This window comes from Papio anubis, chromosome 10 (assembly GCF_008728515.1).
Source record: "Papio anubis isolate 15944 chromosome 10, Panubis1.0, whole genome shotgun sequence".
Classification (NCBI taxonomy): domain Eukaryota; kingdom Metazoa; phylum Chordata; class Mammalia; order Primates; family Cercopithecidae; genus Papio; species Papio anubis.
In genome coordinates this window covers 122,302,648-122,323,352 of record NC_044985.1, presented here as the reverse complement: position 1 = coordinate 122,323,352, position 20,705 = coordinate 122,302,648, and the positions used below count along the sequence as shown (strand labels likewise).

At 46.7% G+C, this 20,705-nt stretch overlaps 1 protein-coding gene across 6 annotated transcripts in view; it reads right to left on the bottom strand.

Annotated features, from left to right (window-relative positions):
• Nucleotides 1–20,705, bottom strand: part of ASB1 (ankyrin repeat and SOCS box containing 1) — a 104,549-nt gene that overhangs the window by 58,479 nt on the left and 25,365 nt on the right. For 3 of the 6 annotated variants that reach the window (XM_021924214.2, XM_021924216.2, XM_003908157.3), the window contains exon 6: nucleotides 17,848–18,318. The exons of the other annotated variants lie outside the window; for them this stretch is intronic. The gene's annotated coding sequence lies outside the window, so the exon portion shown is untranslated. Of the gene's footprint in view, nucleotides 1–17,847; nucleotides 18,319–20,705 lie in introns of those variants that run through there. 6 annotated transcript variants of the gene reach the window in all.

Here is a 20,705-nt window from a genome sequence, read left to right as displayed (position 1 = left end):
GTAAAAGGTGGCCCTTCCCCTCCCCACTGGGTTTGTGTCAAAGGAAGCACAGTAAGGCCTAAATGTCTACCACTCTCCATACCCAGGAGTAGTAAAACATCTTTCTTCATCCTTCTGGGTGTCAACAGAGGCCGAGAGGGGAATTTGGACTTCCACTCCTCCTGACACCTTCTTAAGTGACAAAGTGTCAGAGGAAGCTTGTAAAGACAGGAGATTTAAATAAGATCCTGAATACCCAAAATGTCCAGGATACAACTGAAATTCACTTGTCATACCAAGAACCAGGAAAATAATCACTTGAATGAAAAAAAAACCAGTAAATAGACACCAATATCAAGATGACACACACACATGGGAACCACATGATGAAGGTTTTTTAATTTGTTAATTAATTTTATTTATGTATTTATTTATTTTTTGAGACAGAGTCTCGCTCTGTCGCCAGGCTGAAGTGCAGTGGCACGACCTCGGCTCACTGCAACCTCTGCCTCCTGGGTTTAAGCGATTCTCCTGCTTCCAACTCCTGAGTAGCTAGGACTACAGGCATCTGCCACCATCACATCCAGCTACTTTTTTTTTTGTATTTTTAGAAGAGACAGGGTTTCACCGTGTTAGCCAGGATGCTATCGATCTCCTGACCTCATCAGCTGCCTGCCTCAGCCTCCCTAAGTGTTGAGATTACAGGCGTGAGCCACTGCACCCAGCCAATTAATTTCATTTTTAATTGACAAATAATAATTGCACATATTCATGGGGTACATGGTGATGTTTCAATACATATAATGTGATCAGAGTAAATAACATACCCATCAAATGTTTATCATTTTTTTGTGTTAATAATATTCAATATCTTGATGAATATTTTAAAGCAGCCATCATAAAAATGCTTCAACAAGGAACTGGAAACACACTGGACATAAATTTAAAAAAAAAATAGAAAGCCTTGGCAAAGAAATAGAAATATGAAAAAGAAACAAATGGAAATATTAGAACTAAAGAATACAATAACCAAAACAAAGACAAAAACTCACTGAATAGGTTCCACAACAGAACAGGGAAGACAGAGGAAGGAAACCGTGAACTGAAAGAGAGAACAATACAATCAATCTAAACAATAGAGAAAAAAAAAAACTGACTGAAAAACAAATGAACAGAGCCTCAGGGACCTGTGGGATTATAACAAAAGATGTAACATTTATGTCATGAGAGTCCTGGGAAAAGAAGAGAAAAAGGGAGAGACTGAAAAAGTACTCAAAGAAATAATGGCTGAAATTTCTCAAATGTGGCAAAAAACACAAACTCATAGACACAAGAAGCTGAGCAAATGCTAAATAGGGTAACTTCAAATACATTCACATCAAAGATAATCATAATGAAACTCCTGAGAACTATGAACAAAGAAAAATCTTGAAAGCATTAAGAGATAATTGGCTGGGCGCAGTGGCTCATGCCTGTCATCCCAGCACTTTGGGAGGCCAAGGCAGGTGGATCACCTGAGGTTGGGAGTTCGAGACCAGCCTGACCAACATGGAACAACCCTATCTCTACTAAAAATACAAAATTACCCGGGCATGGTGGCACATGCCTGTAATCCCAGTTACTTGGGAGGCTAAGGCAGGAGAATCGCTTAAGGTGGAGGTTGCGGTGAGCCGAGATCATGCCATTGTACTCCACCCCGGGCAAGAAGAGCAAAACTCCCTCTCAAGAAAAAAAAAAAAAAAAAAAAAAGGATAATCAACATCTTACCTGTGTGAAAGAAGCAATTCAAATGACAGTAGATTGTTCATGAGAAACCATGGAAGCCAGAAGGAAATGGCACAAAACTTTTCAAATTCTGAAAGAAAAGAACTGTCAGTGAAGATATCCCTCAGAAATGAAGGGGGTGATCAAGACCTTCTTGGACTCAAAAAAACTAAGAAAATTTGGCACCAGAAGACCTGGCCTAAAAGAACGCTTAAGGAAGCTCTTGAAATGGAAAGGAAATGATAAAAGAAGGAATCTTGAAACATCAGGAATGAAAACAGAACAATAAGAAGAGTAAAAACAAAATGGGTAAATACAAGAAATCAGACTTTAGGAAAACATTTTACAAAACATGTATGTTTTTTCAGGCCATTGCAATGGTTACTATCAACAGATGCATGGATAATGAGTACTTGGGAAATCACTAATTCTTTTTAGGTTGTTTGAAAAAGCTAATTTAGAAGGGGTTTATTTAGGTTTTGTAAAGAAAAAAATGTCTTCCTGATTACTTTGTTTGCTTTTCAAAATATCATCATCCTTATTTATGAGTCAAATTTCCCACAGAGAGCATTACATACTCAAAAACTCGAATTTTATTCCTGAGCTTATTCCAAATACAGTTTCCAGATTTAGTGAATAAAAAATACAGGAGGCCCAGTTAAATTTAAATATTGTATGGGGCATAATTATAATAAAACATATGGTTTATCTGAAAGTCAAATTTAAGTGGGCATCATTTAATCCTACAGGATTTCCTGTAGGATTTAAATCATCAGCATCTATAGAACAGAAGCTCTTCCTGATTAGACAGAACAACTCTTCTGGAACCTCCTCCTCTCTCAACAAGCCCTGCCAAGGGACCGTCCATCCTACTATCATCAGTGTTGGACAATAAATAAAAGTCCATCTTCAGAAATGCCTCATTGACATGATCCAGTGGTTTGAATGTATGTGCCTCCCCACCAAAAATTCATATATTGGAACCTAAGACCCAAAGTGATGATATTAAGAGGTGGGGTCTTTAGAAGGTGATTCAGTCATGAGGTCTCCCTCCTTCCCTTATAAAAGGGCTCCAGGGCTGAGCACAGTGGCTCATGCCTGTAATCTCAGCCAAGAGGCTGGGAGGCTGAGGCAGGCGGATTGCTTGAGCCCAGGAGTTTGAGACCAGCCTTGGCAACATAGTGAGACCCCATATCCACACACACAAAAAATTATTTTTAATTATCCTGGTGTGGAGGCACATGCCAGTAGTCCTAGCTCCTCAGCAGGGCGGAGGTGGCGGGGATCACTTCAGCCTGGGAAGTCAAGGCTGCAGTGAGCTGTGACTGCACCACTGCACTCCAGCCTGGGTGACAGAGTGAGATTCCGTCTCCAAAAGAAAAAATAGGGGGGTGGCTCCAGCAAACTAGTTAAGCCCTTTGCCCTTCCTCCCCCTCTGCCACGTGAGGACACAGAAACGAGGTGCCATCGTAGAAGCAGAGGACAGGCCCTCACCAGCCACGGAACCTGCCAGTGCCTTGATCTTGAACTCCCCAGCCTCCAGGACTATGAAAAATAGCTTTCTATGATTTTTAATTACCCAGTCTCAGGGACTGTGTTACAGCAGCAGGAATGGACTAAGACACATAGATGAGGATATCGTGGGGACTTTTTTAAAGTTTTAACTCAGAAAGGTAAAACTTACCTGCTCCTAGTGGCCTTAAGTAGGAGGCTTCAGAGCTACTCAGGCAGAGATCAGCTACGGGTCTCTGCACAAGAAGGACCCCCCCCCCCCCCCAGCACAACTCCCTACCCTGGCTGTTGACCTACACTTGTTCACTGATCACCTCTGCCGGCCCCTCCAGGCATGAAGATGACAAACCTGTACTCAGACCCTTCCCACAAATGTTTGTTGCTAGGCATGTCTAAGATTACAGGCCTCTGGCGAGAGACTGGGGTGGGGTCACCACTCAGCTGGGAGGGGAGGGAAAGGCTTCCTGACAGAAGCAGCATCTTAAGTGGAGCATCCAAGAGAGAGGACGGGCCCGGCACAGCTGTGCAACGAGCAGGCCGTATGGTCAGGGGAAGTGCACAGCTCCCTATGGCTGGGGCCAGAAGAGAGGGCACAGGGCTGGGTGGCCACATCAATGGGTTGGGAAGGTGAGGGCCGGTGGATTGGCAACCCTTCTCAGGAAGCTTCCCCAGTCTCTCCCCAAGTCCTCCATCCTGTTGTTATCTGGTTACTGGGACATCAAATGTGGTTTGCACACCTGGAATTCCGATTGGGTTTTACAAGCCGTGAAATGTGAGCTCTCAGTGCAGCACCACCTCTCCCGCCCAGGCCCCTTGGTCCTCTAGAGCCGCCCTGGAGCCCAGAGCTCACCACAGCTTGGCTCAGAGCCCAACTGCGCCTTCTGACACAGTGTGGATATCCCATTTGGGATTTCAAATCCATAAATGCACATTTTCTAAAAACCCCTTCCCAGGGATGCTGGATGGCCAGACTCCCAGATACAAGACCTAAAGAGAAAGCAGCCTGGGAGAGCCACAGGCAGCCCAGGGCACACAGATGGCAGGGTCTCTGCAATGGGCTCCTCTCAGCCCGGGACAGGTGGATGGCTGGGTCTGTGCAATGGGCTCCTCTCAGCCCAGGGCACGCGGATGGCTGGGTCTCTGCAATGGGCTCCCCAGAGGCTATGTTAGTCTACAAAATAAATTCATTTTTGTTGAAAAACATCATTTACTCATTCCTTCACTGACTGGCATTGATAAAACACCTACAATGGGAAGGTTCTGAGAGGGACAAGGACACACAGCAAACCAACAGGCTGCCTCATTCCAAACCCAGGCCGCCTGCTTCTGTAGAAAGCATCCGTTACTCTTCTAATCCACTCTATCTTAGTTCCTCAACGAACAGGCTCCTCTTCCGCTCAGAAGGCACAGGGCACAGCATGAGAAAGGCCCTGGGCTTGGTCCTGGCACTGCCAGGGCAGGGGGGCCACCACAGCCAGCTGTGTCTCCTCACCTCCCCGAGCCTCAGTGTCTACAGCGAAAGCCGAGGCTGAGCTAGACTCCACTGGCCGCTCAAGGTCTGAAGGTCAAAGCCGGAATACATTGGAACTCAGGTTTCCAACTGATAATCTAATTTTCAGGGGACCCACCTTGTGTATAAAGTTCTCTTTCCTGTAGGAAACAGTCAAAGAATAGCTTAAATACCCAAGGCCTTGATTCCGTTAGGCCTGAAACATCTCCCAACCTCCACCAACAGAAGTTGGAGTACCTCAAGCTCACAGAGTGCTTCTCTCCTAATTTTTTAAATGTACATAAAAGTGAGTCACATGAGAAAAGCCTGCTGGGACTGTCCAAGCCATGCACTGTGTGGAAAAGGCAACTGCGTGACAGAAATCCTGCATTTCTGCAATGCCAAGAGACACACGGGTCCGCGTTTTACCACCTCTGATGCCAGGGCGCGTCACACCAGCAATGGCGGTGTCAGCTGTGATTGGCATAGTCAGTGATGTCATTTATCAACACTGGTATCCTGGATGCAGTGAAGCGTGGGCCAGACATGATGCTCCGCATCTGAGCTGCATTGTGTCATTCATCCCTCACAACATCCCACAAAGGACATTGCATTGGCAGCCCCATTTTGCAGATGAGGAAACAAGCTCAGTCAGCTACACTCAGCCTCATGACGCTCCTAAAGCCCCTCCACTAGGGCATATTAGTGCCATAATCTTAGCCCCACTGGCTCCAAAGCCTCAAGCTCTAACTAGGATGCCATAGCACCACCCTCATTCAGGGTCCTCGGTGTGGCGGGGAGCGGGGAGAGAGGAGGAGGAAGAGCCACGACGACCAGTGCTCACTGAGCGTCTCTTAAGACACAGGCATCGTAAGGCGCCTGCCTGCTGGCCCATCCAGCTGTCCTAACAACCCTACCAGGCGGGCACTGTTATGCTCCCCATATTGAAATGAAATTAAGAAAACAACCCCATTTACAATAGCATTAAAAGGAATAAAATACTTAGAAATAAATTTAACAAAAAAGAGCAAGACATGCATCCCCAAAACTACAAAACATTACTGAAAGAAATTAAAGAAGACCAAAATAAACTGGAAGACATCTTGGGATAATGAATTATTAGACTTAATATTGTTAAGATGGAAATATTCCCCCTAACAATCAATGGATTCAACACAATTACTATAAAAACCCAAGAAACTGACAAGCTGATTCTATAATTCATATGGTAATGTAAGAAACCCAAAATAGCCAAAATGATCTTGAAAAACAATAAACTTGTAGTACTCATACTTCATGGTTTCAAAACTTATTACAAAACAACAGTAATCAAGACAGTGTTGTATTGCCATAAGGTTAGAAATATATCAATAGAATTGAGAGTCCAAAATAAACTCTTACATTAATGGTCAATTGATGTTTTTTGTTTTGTTTTGTTTTGCTTTTAAACGGAGTGTCCCTCTGTCGCCCAGGTTGGAGTGCAGTAGTGCACTCTTGGCTCACTACAACCTCCACCTCCCAGGTTCAAGCAATTCTCCTGCCTCAGTCTCCCAAGTAGCTGGGATTACAGGCACCCATCACCACCCTCGGCTAATTTTTGTATTTTCAGTAGAGACGGGGTTTCACCATGTTGGCCAGGCTGGTCTCAAACTCCTGACCTCAGGTGATCCACCTGGCTCGGCCTCCCAAAGTGCTGGGATTACAGGCTTGAGCCACCACACCCAGCCATGGTCAACTGATTTTTGAAAAGGGTGCCAAGACAACTCAGTGGGGGAAAGAATAGACTATTCAACAAAAATAGTTGCTGGGACAACTGGATATCTGCATACAAAAGAATGAAGTTAGGCCCTCTGCCTTATACCATATATACACATTAACGCAGAGTGGATCAAAGACATAAAATGTAACAACGAAGATACTAAAAGGCTTGGAAGAAAGCATGGGAGTAAACCTTCATGATCTTGGATCAAGCAATGGATTCTCAGATCTGACACCAAAAGCACAAGTAAAAGAGAAAAATAGACAAATTGGACTTCTTCAAAATTAAATGCTTTTGTGCTTCAAAGAACATCATGAAGAAAGTTAAAAAGAAAACCTACAGAATGGGAGAAAATATTTGCAAATCAAGTATCTGATAAGAGAATCGTATCCAAAATATATAAAGACCTCTTCTAAGTCAAGAATAAAAAGACAACTCGATTTTAAAATGGGCAAAGGATCTAAACATACATTTCTCAAAAAACATATGTAAACAGCCAAAGAGCACATGAAAAGATGTGTGGTAGTATCACTCACTAGGGAAATGCAAATGAAAACCACAGTGAGATACCAATTCATCCCCACTAGGGTGACTAAAATAGAAAAGACAGACAATAACAAGTGTTAGCAAGAATGTAGGGCAATCAAAACCCTTGTGCATTGACAGTGGGAATACAAAACAGTTCAGCCACTAAGAAAACCAGCTCAGCAGTTCCTCAAAAATTAAACATTGAAGCCGGACGCAGTGGCTCACGCCTGTAATCCCAGCACTCTGGGAGGCCGAGGCGGGCAGATCACAAGGTCAGGAGATCGAGACCATCCTGGCTAACACGGTGAAACCCCGTCTCTATAAAAAAAAAAGTACAGAAAATTAGCCGGGCGTGGTGGCGGGCGCCTGTAGTCCCAGCTACTCGGGAGGCTGAGGCAGGAGAATGGTGTGAACCCAGGAGGTGGAGCTTGCAGTGAGCCGAGATCACGCCACTGCACTCCAGCCTGGGTGACGAGCAAGACTCTGTCTCAAAAAAAAAAAAAAATTAAACATTGAGTTAAACTCAGCAATTCCATTCCCAGGTACATACTGAAGAAAACTGAAAACATGTATCTACAGAAAACTGTACTCATCATAGCAGCCTTATTCACAATAACCAAAAAATAGAAACAACCCAAATGTCCATGGATGGATAAATGGATAAACAAAATATAGTGCATGCACACAGTAGAATATTATTTGGCCATGAAAAAGAAGGAAATTCTGGCACATGCTACAACATAGGCGGACCTTAAAAACATCATGTTAAGTGAAAGAAGCCACTCACAAAAGGCCACATATTATATGATTCCATTTACATGAGTATAAATGGGATAGGTAAATCCATAAACACTGAAAGCAAATTAGTTGTTCCCCGGGCCTGGCAGGGACAGAACTGGGGAGTGAGCGCAAATAGGTATGAAGTTTTTTGTCAGAGGTGATGGAAATGTTCTGGAATTAAGACAGTGGTGATCAACGCACAGCTTTGTGAATATGCTAAAAATTGTTACACTTTTAAATAGCACACTTTAAAATGGTGAACTTTATGGTGTGTGATTAGATCTCCACAAAGGCACGTAATTCTCTGCCACTGATGGCATGGCCTTGCTCAAGAACTCTGGAGGAGATCCAGGCATGGTGGCTCACACCTGTAATCCCGGCGCTTTGGGAGGCCACGGCAGGAAGATCACTTGAGGCCAGGAGTTTGAGATGAACCTGAGCAACATAGTAAGATCCTGTCTCTGCTAAAAACAAAAAATTTAAAAATTAGCCAGATGTGGTGGTGAGCAACTATAGTCCTAGCTTTCTGGGAAGCTGAAGCAGGAGGATCACTTGAGCCCAGAAGTTCAAGGCTGCAGTGAGCTATGATCGTGCCACTGCATTCTAGCCTGGGTGGTAGAGTAAGACCCTGACTCAAAAAAAAAAAAAAAAAACCCTGGCGGTGGGAGGTGCTGTACTGTGTGTCTCATACTGTGGCTCCATCTTGTCCAAGACTCCTCAAAATATTTGTGTATGTCCTTTACCCCAGTGCAGTACTCACTTAGTGGACACTGATCCTTTTGAGGAATGGCTGGCAAAACCAAGACTGCCTTGATCCCCAACAGCTGTCACTTGTCCACTGACTCAAGTCCCATCACAGTCCTCCCTCCCCCACCAGCCCACCCCTGACAGTGTAACTGGAGCAGTATTTCTGAAATACAGATTGGGCCGCATTACTCCCTTTCTTGAAGCCCTCCAGTTGTTCCCCATAACCAGTCCTAGTTAAATGGCCTCATATTAGAATCCACTAGGAAGGTTTCTAAAACTATTGAGGCTCAAGTTCAACTCCCAGAAATTCTGATTTTACGGCTGTGGTCAGCAGATAAGAGGCTCCGGGGGATGTCCACATCCTAATTCACAGAAGCTGTGATTATGTTGTGCTAACTAGGGTTGCCAATGGAATTAGTGTGGCTATTCAGCTGCCCTTAAGAGAGGGAGATCATCCTGGATGATCTGGTTGGCCTAGTGTCATCACAGGGTCCTGAAAAGTATAGGAGGGCGGCAGAGTGGAGGTCAGAGTGATGTGCTGTGGGGAGGACCCCCAGCCAGGACTTTGTTGCTGGCTGTGAAGATGGAGGAGGGGGCTACAAGGCAAAAAATGTGGGCAAACTCCAGAAGCTGGAGAAGGCAAAGAAATGGAGTCTCCCCTGGCGTTTCCAGAAAACACACAGCTCTGCCCACATCTCGATTTTGGCCCAGTGAGGCTCATGTGGGGCTTCTGACCTACAGAACTATAAAATAACAAACCTGTGTTGTTTTAAGCCACAAAGCTTGTGTCATCTGTTAGTAACAATAGGAACCTAACACACAGTTGATCCAGACAATGCCCGGACATCAGGAGTTTTTTAACACACCTCAGTCACTGTGCAGCCAGAATTAAGAACCACTGACCAAGGGCAATATTCCTCAGCTTTCAGCATCCACAAACACAGACTTCTCATTTTAAATAGACATTTTTAATGATCACTCATTTTTATAAATAAAGCATTTTTTCATTATTGTCAACCACCTCACTTTCATGTCTGAGAGGGATGAAGGGATGACCTTTCTGCACCCTTCACCAAAGCATCTGTGTCTGGTTCAATGATGGCTAAGTCCAGCTAAAGCACAAGTCTCACTGCCAGGCAGTTTCTTTCCTTATCCTTTTTTATTCCTTTGTTTAAACTAAATCAGAAAATTTTAGCCTACCATTACAGGTTTTCAGAAATGACACCCATCTGTGAGACGTTCTGAACATTTGGATCAAACGTGAATGCTAAACCTTTGGAGCTATCCCTGAGGAAGACTTACAGCGCCATCAGACACCACACCGGCCCCCTCGCAGCCTGACCGGGACAGAGCGGATCAGGAGAATGGCAGCAGATGGATTCCTTGTTCACTCTCTGTAGCATTTCACTCTAGAAAATATTTTCTTCATGTTCTGCAGCCGCATTTGGACATGATTTTGAAAATATGCCAATAACATCAATTTCTCCAACAAAAGGCAGTGAGTTGGAAAGAACCCTTGTACGAAATCCTGGTACTAGCCAGGCATGGTGGCTCACACCTGTAATCCCAGGACTTTGGGAGGCTGAGGCAGGTGGATTACTTGAGGCCAGGAGTTTGACACCAGCCTGGTCAACATGGTGAAACCCCATCTCTACTAAAAACACAAAAATTGGCCGGGCCTAGTGGCTCACATCTGTAATCCCAGTTACTCAGGAGGCTGAGTATCACTTGAATCCGGGAGGCAGACGCTGCAGTGAACTGAGATTGCGCCACTGCACTCCAACCTGGGTGACAGAGTGAGACCTGTCTCAAAAAAAAAAAAAAATCCCGTTACCTGACATCACCACCAACTGTAGTCTCTCGCCTTGAAACAGAAGGTTCACGCCACTCCAGGTACTGGATCCATCAATGAGGCACACCCCAGGAACAATCCACATGGCTCTTACTGCTTATTTGATTGTGTGACTGAAACTTGAACTCAGAAATGATCTACACTTAACAAGGTTGAGACGCTGGAGTTTTCCTAGTGTGGAGGAGGGATTCCAGAGGCGTAGGGAGATGGGAATGTTGGACTGGGTTTAACACGTGTGACCCGCACACCTATCTCTCAACTACACGCTGCAAGAAGGCCCCAAAGCACTCCTGCTTTCACTTGGGCACTGAGAAATGCCTGGGAGCACCTGCATCCCTGAGAAGCTTTGCAACTGCTCTCCTTGGCAGGCAGGTGCGACGGTGGGGACGCTGCCACTGAGCTGGGCTCTCTGATTTCAATGGGAATGATAGGGTTCCAGAGGAGCAGAGACCAAATGCCAGTACTTGACCAGCAAAGACCAGGGGGCTACGTCTGCCAAGGGAGGGAGCAGACACACGCCGGGGATCAAAACACCTTGGTCCGCAGGGCTCTTTGCCAGTGGCTAACTGAACATGGTGTCCCTAGGAATACAAGAGGACTGATGGAAAAAAAGAACAAAACTTTAGGTCTGGGAGCCAAAAACCTGACTGGAGTCACAACTGTGGATAGCAACAGCCTCTGTCCCAGTTCCCAGACCTAGCTCTATTCACAGGCCAAGATTCTTGAAAGGAAGGCTGGGTCCCCTGAGGAAGAAGCCTGTAACACTGCTTCAAGCACATGACACGCCTCCCCCTCCAGCCTGCAGATCCGTTCCCCAGTGCTCTGCTGGGACCCGGGAGCACACCTTCCTTGCCAGCTGGCACAGGGCTGATGAGCCTGTCGGTGGGCGGCTCTGGAGGGACACTGGTAAGAGGAAGGGGTTTCTCTTCCTAGTTCCACTGTGCTTTCCTTCCTTCCAACTCCCTTCGCACTCGCAGGTATGCGGGACGCCAGTGGGGCTTACCTCCAGCAGGTTTCAGCAGCACCCAACAGGGAGCATCCTGGCTGAGTTCTGCGGCTGTCCCAGCTGGCTTCCCAAAAAGTTTGGCTGCCCCACAGGCAGCCGCCCAGCATGTCCCCAGGAGCCCAGCCTTCTCCAGCTTCCCAGCAAGTCCAAAAGCATCCCCTGCAAGCAGCTATCCTGCAAATGTCTTTGGCATCCCAGCAAGTAACTTCCTGCCCACAGCTTTACCCTACGAAACATGAAGCCCTGGCCCAGGGCAACCCAGTGAACTTCTCCACCCTGGACTAGGCTGCTTTCGATTATTCACTCTGCCCTTGAGAGTGGCTGAGGGACACAGGTCTAGAGGTCCTGAGCATTTCTGTGCACTGTCATCCTACAGAGCAGCTACTGAACATGCGTGAATGCCTGGTTAGAAGGGGCACCCCCCTAGGTTTGCTGCAGTCTCCCCAACTCCCCAACGATTCAGGCCTAGTATTTCTGCACTGTAACTCTTACATGGCCCCAGCAGGTCTTACCATTAATGGCACCGCCCACCAGCTTCCGTGCTTCAGGGCACGTGGCTCCTGGCAGTCCCAGGGAAAAGCTTCCCCACACGGAACTGGAACGTGTGAGACATCCCTGGATACAAGGGACCAAGCTCAGGATGCCCCAAGACGTGCTGGGACTGTCCTACCAACCACTCTCTCCTCAGGGTGGCGTGGGCCCAGAAACAATCCTGACATCCAACCAGGTCACAGCACTGAGCTGCACACAGAGCCCTTCAGTCATTCCAAGGTCTTGCACAGCAAAACTTCAGCCAAATGGACTGAGAGCTCTTCCCTGTATCCTATTGCCTCCACACCCCATCCCTACCTCCAATGATGGCCGACCCCATTTCTGTTCTCAGCCACTCCACATAATAAACAAAAACCCCCAAGTTAAAGGTGGCCTAATGAGGCAGGCATTTCCCTTGGAAGTTTGAGTTGGAAGCCAGACAAATCCACCCAGAGTCACATGAGGCCAGCAACATCCATGAAAAAAGGTAAACTGTCCCTGTGAGCCACAAAAAGACCCTGGCTAAGTTCCCCTAATCGAAGCTAGGTCATGTCCATGCCCTATCCATCCAATCAGGGAGAAGGGAATGACGGCTTAGGCTATGTGGGTTTCCCTCAAGGGACTGGAAAGAACATCGTGGGGTGGCTCAGGAGTCCCTGGCAGCTGGTAGAGGAGGTGGCTTCTGCCACAGGCACTGACAGTGACATGACTCTGGCAAGGGCTCTGGGCAGGCTGGAATATGCCACGTAGCTCCTGCAAGCTTCCCACGGACCCAGCACCATGCATGAGCAGCACCCAACGTGGACGTCTGAACAGAAGTTCAACTTCTGACTAAGGCCATCCCCACAAAGGCTGCTCTCAGATCTCCTCTCTGGCACGCGCTGTTAAGTCAAACAAGGACAGTGCACATTCCCTGCACAGCTAAGGTCCTCCTCCAGCCAGAACTTTCTAGTGCAGAGTGAGGTGGAGCCCTCAGCTGAAGGTTTCCTCACACTGGCTGCACTTGTAAGGACTGGATCTCTGGTGCACATTCCGGTGCTGAATGAGGAGGTCTCTGTGGCAGAAGGCCTTCCCCTATATCTGCATTCATGAGGTCTTCCTTGGGTGGGAGTTTGCCGAGGGTAAGAGGCCGGACCTGCAACTTAAAGCTCTTCCAAACAGGCTGTACTGAGTGGCTTTTATGCAGCGCAAGCCTGGGATTTGGCAGGAGGTTCCTTCTGTTCATTGAACTCTGAGCAACATGCTGGGTGATGCACATTCCAGGGCTAAATCACCAAGCATTTTGAAAATTCCATTCCATTCCCTCCTGCCAAAAGTTAAAGGTGGTTAGGGTTAGGGTATGGTTCTCCGTTGAGAATTCTGCTGTGAGATGAAACAGAACTCCATTAATTTATGTTATTTATGTTATTTGCTGCTTTTAGGATCCTCTTTTTGTCCTTGACCTTTGAGAGTTTGAGTAAGTGTATGCCTTGGGGTAGTCTTATTTGGGTGGAATCTGTTTGGTGTTCTAGACCTTCTCATGCCTGGATATTTAATTCCTTCTCAAGCTTTGGGAAGTTCTCTGTTATTATTTCTTTGAATCTACTTTCTACCCCTTGCCCTTGCTCAGCTCCCTCCTGAACACCCGTGATTCTCAGATTTGGTCTTTTGAGGTAATTTTCTATCTCTTGTAGGCGATGTCCATTCCTTCTCATTCTTTTTTCTCCTCTGTGTATTTTCAAAGAGACAGTCTTCAAGCTTACTGATTCTTTCCTCTGCTTGTTCCATTCTGCTGTTGAGAGCCTCTAATGAGTTCTTCAGTTCAGCAAATGTATTTCTCAGTTCCAAGATTTGTTTGATTATTTCCATCTTTTGTTAAATTTCTCTGATAAATTTCAGAAGTGATTTTCTGTGTTCTTGGTGATCCCTGAGTCTCCATAAAACTGCTATTTTGAATTCTTGGTCAGAGCACTCACAAACTGTCTTCTCGTTAGGATCACTAGATTTTTGCTTTGTCCTTTTTGAAGAGGTCACAGTTCCCTGTTTGCTGTTGTTTCTTGTGGGTATACATCTGTCTTTGCATTGAAGGATTATTTATTCCCGTTTTCTCTGTCTGGCCTGTTTTGGTTTTTATTGGATATTTTTGCTTAGCAAGTCTTTACTACTAGATCACTGCCTCCTTTTCAGCTCCACATGGCACATTAAGCCCAAGCTCACCTCAACTCCAGTACATGATGGAAGCTTTGCCTGTCCTGAACTGGGAAGGTCCCAAAGGGATTATCCCAGCAGTGTGAGAAGGCTGGTGAGGGGTTTGTGCCCAAGGGACCTGGAAAACATACCTCCTCCAGCGTGCTGCTGCTGAACAGCTGCTCTGATTTGGCATCTCCTATGGCTGTTACAGAGCAGTCTCTCCCGGGCTGGGGATGGTAGTTCCCCCTCCTCCATTTGTCACTACCTGTCCTCAGAGATTTCTCTCTTCAGGCAGTCATGCTGCTGCCTGTGGGTTAATGCAAGGACAGGTCTCCCGCCAGGGATTCTAGCATGGTGGGAAAGCTGACTGACCACCTCAGTCTCTCTTTTCCCAGTGTAAAAACCGGTGAGTCGGTGATATGGTTTGGCTCTGTGTCCCCAGCCAAATCTCGTCTTGAACTATAATTCCCATAATCCCCGGGAGTCAAGGGAGGGACTAGGTGGGAGGTGATTGGATCATGGGGGTGGTTTCCCCATGCTGTCCTCGCGCTAGTGAGTTCTCACGAGATCTGATGGTTTTGTAAGTGTGTGACAGTTCCTCCTTCACACACACACTCTCTCTCCTGCCACCTTGTGAAGAAGGCACCTGCTTCCCCTTCCATCATGATTGTAAGTTTCCTGAGGCCTCCCCAACCATGCAGAACTGTGAGTCAATTAAAGCTCTTTTCTTTATAAATTACCCAGTCTCAAGCAGTTCTTCATAGCAGTGTACTAATACAGTCAGGGAAAGATTCTCCACTCAACTGTTGCTAGGCAGAATCCGGGGAAGGGGCATCATGGATGCAGAAGTCTGGTTCTCCTACCATCTGCCTGGAGTTTTTTCACTTCTCTGTGGCCCCAGAATCTGTCTCATTCTCTTACTTGAGTCCTGGGTTGTTGCTGGTGAAAATCTCACACTGTATATTTATTTTGGTTTTCTGTTGGGGGTGTGAAGCCAGCTTGATTCTATACCGCCATTTTAAAGTTGAAAATCCTCCAGGGCTAAATCAGAGTAGACCTTTGGTGGAACACTTTCTGTGCATTTGTAAGGACTTTCTATAGTGTGAACTCTCTGATGCTGAATGAACTTAGCGATATGGCTACAGGTTTTCCAACCTTTACTGCATTAATGAGGCCTTTCTGTTGTGAACCTTCTGGCAACAAAGAAAGGTGAGTCCTTTGCTGAATGCTTTCCCACGTCAGCTGCACTCACAAGGCTCAGCACCACAGTGGACTCCCGTGTTCAATGCAGCTGGAGTTGCAGCTAAGAAACTTCCCATACTCACTGCACTCATGAGACCTTTCTCCAGCACTGGGTTCCCCGTCCTCGGGTTCTCTGGTGCTGAACTGTGCATTTGCAGCTCACGGCCCCCTCACATGCCATACTTTCCAGGTGAAAGGTTCCCCCAGCTTCGGTGCTCCCGCGTGGCTCCCCTCACCGTGATGGCCTCTGCTGCTGCTGAAGAGGCCAGTGCTGGGTCCCATCCTTGCCTCACACTAAGGGCTTCCAGGATGTGTCGACTCCACAGCTTTCCACGAGGCCCTGCCCTCGGCCCTACTGCAGTGTTTCTCTCCGCTGTGCTGCTTCTGGGCTGGTTTAAACTGAAGCCAAAGCCTCTCCCACAGGCCTCTCAGGGGTATGCTTTCTGCCCGGGCTGTGCTCTCCGGCACTCAATCAGGGGCAAAATGCTTTTCAAGACTGAGCATTTTCTCTTCACTTCTCCCCATGGAAATGACGATTATTCAGCTTTTGCTCGCACACACTTCCCATCAGCCCTTCTCCTGCCCTCCATTCTCCTAATAGGGTACTATCATAATACGGTTACTGTTTAGTGCTTATATTTTAGGACTATATAAATACTATTCATAACTAAATTATATAGTAGTATTACTGTGGTAACTTTTTCTTTCCTACCCAATTTGTTTTCCTTGGAGTTATGTCCCTTGGTTTCCTAGGTACTTGTCAATAATTCAATCTCAGCTCCTATGTAAACCCTCAATATGTTCAGAGGCAACAGGTATTCTAACAGTTAAGTCATCTTCTCTGGAGCCGACACCAAACCCAACCTGGCTGACTTCTATGCTGAGTGCACGGCTGCCATCCTGGAATCTCCTTTTGCTGTGCTCCTGGGGAGTCACCTTGCTCTTTGCGTTGGATCTCCCATTGCCTTTATGCCATGCTTTCTCCTTTTGGAGTACATTCTCTAGTCCTTTTATTTAAAAAGCTGTGTAAAGGCCGGGCGTGGTGGCTCACACCTGCAATCCCAGCAATTTTGGAGGCCAAGGCGGGCAGATGGCTTGAGTTCAGGAGTTCAACACCAGCCTGGCCAACATGGCAAAACCCTGTCTCGACAAAAAAATCAGCCAGGCATGGTGGCACATGCCTGTGGTCCCAGCTACTTGGGAGGCTCAGGCAGGAGAATCACTTGAGCCTGGGAGGTCAAGGCTGCAGTGAGCAGTGTTTGTGCCACTGCACTCTAGCCTAGGTGACAGAGAGACCCTGTCTCAAAAAAAAAATAAAAATAAATAAAAGGGTGTGTGGAATATACATTTTTCAAGAGCCTACAAGTCTTTTGGCATGACTTTTAATCTATTTGGAAATAATCTTCCTTCAGAATTCAAGAAGGCCCACATTCCCGGTTTCCTATGTGGCATCCGAGGACTGCAAAGCTATTGATTCCTAATACTCTACATGTGTACTGTTCATTCCCTCCAGCAGTTCCCCGGTGTTCTGAAATCTCACACTCACGTGCCTGGATGTGCACACTGATACGGAATGGAAGAAGGCAAGGTGCTTTCCCCTTCCATTGTGTTGGCACTAGGTTTGCTGAGCCCTTGTAATCTGCAAACTTACAGCCTTCATTCTCAGAATTCTTTTATTCGCTGGGATGCATTGAAAGACGTGTGAGGGCATGTTCTCGGCCACATTATGTATGGGTAACTTTAGGTCTTTCCTTTTAGGCTACTGAGATTCCTCAAAGAAGTATCTTTCTGCTTTATTTCTTGCTAGAGGATACGACTGAGCTATGGATTTGAGATACTGAAGGCTGAAAGCGGCATACCTCCTCCGGTCTTTCACTGGTTTGAAGTAGGCACAGTTGCCCAACTGTGTGGAATGGGGAGTCTAATGGCTTCTTAAACAGGCCTCAGCTTCTAGTTTCACCTTATCTCACAACTACTTCCAGAGGTACCTAGAAGTGCCAATTCCAGAGCCTCTGGGAGCTCTGCAAGACAACTCGGACATTCAGATGTTCTCATTTATTTCTTACAATGTAGATTTCTCAGGTGTTTCTAAGGCAACTACCATTCACCTATTTTCTGGAGAGCTTCCCAATTTCGTTGCTATTTTTAATCATCCTAGTGGATTTATGCTCTAAAAAAAATTCCCTGTCATATCAATGGGATTTCAGGAAGGAGCAATGGTAAACAGTTACATCTAGCTGTACAGGAGGCTGGGAAATGAAGCCTTTATTCTGGGAATCCGAGTGTCCAGCTAAAAACTGTGAGTTGTATTATCACAGATGGAGAGAGTGGATGGTGAATGGAAACTAGCAATCTCTGCCACATAAATCCAGCTAGTTTCAAGGCAAAGAGAGACTGAGACTGTTCGTGATAAAAAGCCTTCTTTGCAGGAGAGTAGGAGAGATGGCAGAGGTTCCGGGACAAGGAATGAAGAGGCAGAACACACAAGGAACCGCTGACAGATGGATGCATGTCTTTATTTAGTTCGTTCATTCCAGGTTCATCCCGAATCTTCACATCTCACCCTCCCACTGTCAAAACAGGTCCCATGTAACAACAGGGGGCCAAAAGCAACAGGCTTGCCCACAGTCTCCATCACCCCCCACCCCACGGAACACTGTGGGGACAATGGCACCTTACTTGAAAGCCACGGGTTTCAAACATTTTTAGGGGCACAACTCTCTTCAAACTGGAAACCACGAGCCACTAAATAAAACAGGCTGTCAGGGAGTTTCAAACTGGGCAACATTTGGGGTACGTCCCTGGAGCCCCAAGCTCCCTCAGAGCAGGTGAAAATTCCTGCTTCAGAGTCCTTCTTTCTATCCAATCACTTGAAACGTTCCATAGAAAGAAGAAAGAAAAAAGAACTCCCTTCTTCTTGAAATGTGCACACCAAGATTTCACACGACCAACACTTCCACCTGTTGAAATAAACAGTCCACAAAATTAAGGCATTTGAGGGCAATTAGAGGGAAATAAAGCATTTATTAAAGTTACAATGGCATATCAAAAATGTCCATTATGCTTTTGAAGGCTCTTAACTAGGCACAAGGGCAGAAACAGTCATGATCCCGGCCACTGCAGGCAAACACATGTTGATTACCAAAGCAGAAAGGGAGACAGAGGGCTGGTGGTGAGCATTCTCTTCAGCAGGTCCCCAGGCACCAGGCCCCTCCAAGTCATGCCTCACATGCCCAACAGCAAAGAGAAGCAGTGGGAGCTGTGCAGACACCGCAGGGCAGGGCAGGGCACTGCCGGCTAAATTACAGCAGCAACTGTATGCACGAAACAGCTTCTTCATAAACACCATTCTCAAACTGGATTTATGCACATTCATACACTACCTAGTATATCTAAGAGATCTTGAAATCAAAGCAACATAAAAAAGAGAGACCCGCCTGCATTCCAGGCACTGAGCAATGACATGTCAAGGCAACAGAAGTCCCCCTCCTGCCCCCATTCACTTCTCCATCCCACTGTCTGCTGAGAATTTATAGTATTTATTCCACACATCACTGTGTACTTCAAAATCTGCACATTCCTCTCCGTGGGATTCTCCTGGGATGTGAATCCCACCACCGTGCATCATGTACGCATCTAAACTATTTCATTCCACACTGAGAGACTCGGGTTTGGAGCGGGAGGAGGGAAGTGAGGCGTAAGTGAGAAAGGAGGTCATATGGCCCAAACAGATACTTCCAGGAGTCCAATCCCAGCTGGCAGGGATCCAGGCCCCTGGAGGCCAGGCCTGCTTGCTGAGTACAGACGGCCAGTGAGGAGGCAGAAGCTGTAGCCCCAGAGCCAGAAGACCCACACTAGTGTCATCGCCACAGGCTCCCAGAGTCCAGGTCAAGGGGCAGTCCTCACCGAGAAGGCACACCAGCTTCCTGTGAGCGTGTCCCATGGATCCAGGGGTGGCTAGAGGCCCATCACCATGGGTGTTTGCACTTCCTAAAACTGCACACGGCGACCTCCAAACTCGTTGTTGGTCGGCAGCAGTGGAAATGCTGCAGTGCTGTCCGCCAGTGTACAGGCTGTTCAAGGACCCAAGAGGAATTTCTCACCAATACGTAAACATGCACCACAGCTAGACTGCGGTTCCCTGACTTCGGGATTTCAGAGACAGGCGAACTGAAGAAGAAATTCTGGGGCTGACAAACAGCAACCAACATTTTGTTTTGCAACCAAGAGCATTTCAAAAAGCAAAAATATTGCCCTCTACTTTTACCTTCATTACATAAAAGGACATTTTATCATCCAAATAAGGAAGAAAATAACCTCAAAACAAAAAACAATCCTTTAAGTTGAACAAATGTGACTTCATCAATTATTTACCATGTTGTTCTTATACACCTTACCTGCACAGAGCGCTCTGTCCCCTGTGCTATGCTATGGGCCACAAGGACTCTGGCCCATTGGGGCCCACAGCCCAGCCTGGATCTCCCAGGTCACAGGCTCATCCAGCCCTGTCATCACCTCAAATGTGTTTCCACTAAGAAGAGGGATAAATCACCAGGACAGCAGTTTACACGCACATGGGGACTGCTTGCGTCACACACTGCTTCCCATGTGACCCCATAAAACCCTGCCGGAAAGGCACAGCAGGAAGCCTTGTCCCTGTCTAAAGCGGAGCCGCCTCTGTTAACAGGGACTTGGCCAAGGCCACATGGATGGCAGCGAAGCACAGGCCACGCATCTCTCAGACAGACTCTCCCTCAGCTCAGTTCTATGTCTGCTGTATCTTCCTCTCTTTCTCTCAAGAGCTTTTCATTTGAAAAATCAATTCATGGAAAAAGGAAAAAGAAAACTTACTTAAAACAATTGTTCCTTCTCTTTAAAATTACCTGTTTAACAAGTACATTTTAACTAAGTTTTCAAATGCCAAAAGAAAACACAAAAAAACAAGCATTGTTGCCTTAAACACTTTTCTGGAACAAGGCAGAATACAAATAAATAAATATATATATATATAAATAACGTGAGTGATACAAAGAGTCACAGAATGTGGGTGATATTGATGGGTTTCTCTAAAACTCTCACCCGGGACTCCAAAGCTGAATCCTCAGAGGTGTCAGCGTTGTCCCCACTCCACCATGGCCCAGCCCAGCCCATCTGTTGACAGCAGCCAAGGCCTAGGTCCCAGGACTCTGTTCCACGGCCAGCAGCTGCCCTGGCAGTGGTGACAGTCAGATGCTCCTGGGATGCAACCAGGGGCAACCTTCAGGCTCCTTTCCCCTGGCCACCGAGCCCCTCTCCTGGGGAGCACTCCGGGCCAGCCAGGCAGCAGCCTCACTGAGACGGGACTTGG